Source organism: Alligator sinensis, unplaced genomic scaffold, assembly GCF_000455745.1.
Source record: "Alligator sinensis unplaced genomic scaffold, ASM45574v1 scaffold210_2, whole genome shotgun sequence".
In the NCBI taxonomy this organism is placed as follows: Eukaryota; Metazoa; Chordata; order Crocodylia; family Alligatoridae; genus Alligator; species Alligator sinensis.
In genome coordinates, this window is record NW_005841946.1 from 1,734,473 (window position 1) to 1,736,515 (window position 2,043).

Sequence of the window (2,043 nt, forward strand, 5' to 3'; positions counted from 1 at the left end):
CGCTCCTACCGGCAGGGGGTGATCCCGGCTGCCCCACACCACGTGGGGGGCTCTGCACAAGCCCCCCAAAGCCCCAAGGCTGCTGCAGGAGCAGTGAGTTGCAGGGTTTTTCTCCGTTTTTTTTCTTAAAGGGCTGGAGCTGGGGTGGGTAGGGGGTCAGGGGCTCATGCAGAGCCCCCCCATGCAGCATGGGGCAGTGGGGAGCAGCAGGGATGACCCCCACAGCAGCACCGGTGAGTCAGGATTTTCTTTAAAGGGCCGGGAGCTGGGGCAGGCGGGGCAGCTGTGGGGAGGCTGGGGGTAACAGGCAGGGGTCCCCCCATGGCTACCCCTCCCCCCAACAAGAGTCAGCTCCAGCTCCCCGCTGTATTGGGTGGGGACTGCCCGAATCATCGAAGCTCTCCAAATCTTTTCGGAGAGCTTTGAATCTTCGGAATCGATTCGGACTTTTTAATTGATCCCCTGGTTTGATTTGGATTTGGAGATCCAGCCACCAAATTGGGCCGAATCTAGCCACCACCCGAAGCTTTGCACAGCTCTAGACCACACTGGTACGGTGCCTTTATCCCTGCGCCTGGTCCCTCCTCCTGGAGTTTGGAATACAGCCTTTGCCCCTAGGATACATTAGTGCAGGAAACAAATACCAGGATGCATGTCAACATTTAGCCCTCTATTCCTGCACTCAGGGACCAGATGACCTTTGAGGTTCCTTCCAGCCTTTGAAATTAGGATGTTGTGTTTCAATATCTAGATCTCAACCCCTGGAAGTGATGGTAGTCCAGTCAAAGTCCCAATTCTTCCCTCATCCAGAGATGTGTGCCACTGCAATCAGTGCAAGATCGAGCCAGAGGAGAATCGGGTCTAGAGGGCTACGTTCACAAAACATGAAGTCATTGGAGCTCCTTTCAGGAAGCAGCTCTAGCATGCAGACAGCTTTGTCTGAGCAAGTTAAACCTAATCAGACACAGGACAAAATGCTACAGGGACAAGAGGACATGGGGACAACGAGGGGGCAGGAGCAGAAAAGGGATTACTACAAGCAGCAAGTTTCCAGAGGACAAAGGGCACACCAGGACAGCAGCAGAAACACAGCCTTTCACCTGTGCCAGGCTTGGCTGTTCAGCTAGCAAACAAGCCAGGGCAGGGACTGCAGCTCATTCAGGAGCAATTAGCCACTAAATAGCACCATAACATACCTAAATATCAATCAAGCTGTCAAAGAGAACAGGATGGAAAGGGGGCAGGCAGAGATTGTGGCAAGGCAAGGTTACAAGGGTGTGGCAGAGAAGAAGGAGCATGAACCACAAGAATGACAAGGTGACAGCTAGCACAGGGTGAGAAATAGAGAAAGCTGCTCCACTGATTAGACCAGGACTGGGCAAAATGCAGCCCAGGGGCCAGATGCAGCCTACTAGGCCATCCTATCCAGCCCACAGGGCCCCTAAAAAATTTAGAAAATTAATATTTATCTGCCCTGGGCTGCCTGGCACGCAGCCCTCAATGGCTTAAAATGCAGCCCTCTACCCAAAATAATTGACCACCCCTGAATTAAAAGGTGCAAGCCAAAAACAGCACAAATCCAGGATACCTCATATTTCACTATACCAGATCACAGGAAGAGTCTGATCCAGCTCACCCTGCTTCCTTTCCCCCACAAAAGACTGGAACAAATGCTTGAAACCCAGCTAACCACTATAGAGTCCACCAGACCCCAAACTTTCTCCAGCAAGACTCCCCTACTGCTGGGCTTTTTCTGTCCGCTGCCTGAGAGCTAATGAAAGGCACCTGCCCAAGTGACTCAGCAGCTGAACCCTGCCCCTTCCTCCAGGTGATTGCTATTCCTACCCCTGGTAGCAGCAGGGAGCTGTTCTCAGTACCTGATCAGCAATGAGTTGTCTTCCATTGCATTTTTTTCAGCCTTTAGCAGACTGTCTTTCTCGAGGGTGGGAAAACCGCACCGTGCTCCTGCAGCCTGACAAATTGTCACGTAGTATTAGAGGCAAAACAAAAACCCCCATGATTTTTCAGTCAATCTGATGATTT

At 51.9% G+C, this 2,043-nt stretch overlaps 1 long non-coding RNA gene across 1 annotated transcript in view; it reads right to left on the minus strand.

Moving 5' to 3' along the window:
* LOC102368776 overlaps window positions 1-1,700 on the minus strand; it is a 9,042-nt gene extending 7,342 nt beyond the window's left edge. Inside the window, exon 1 of the long non-coding RNA XR_001357743.2 lies at window positions 1,589-1,700. This is a non-coding gene — a long non-coding RNA (uncharacterized LOC102368776). The remainder of the gene's footprint in view (window positions 1-1,588) is intronic.
* Between the last annotated feature and the right edge of the window lie 343 nt (window positions 1,701-2,043).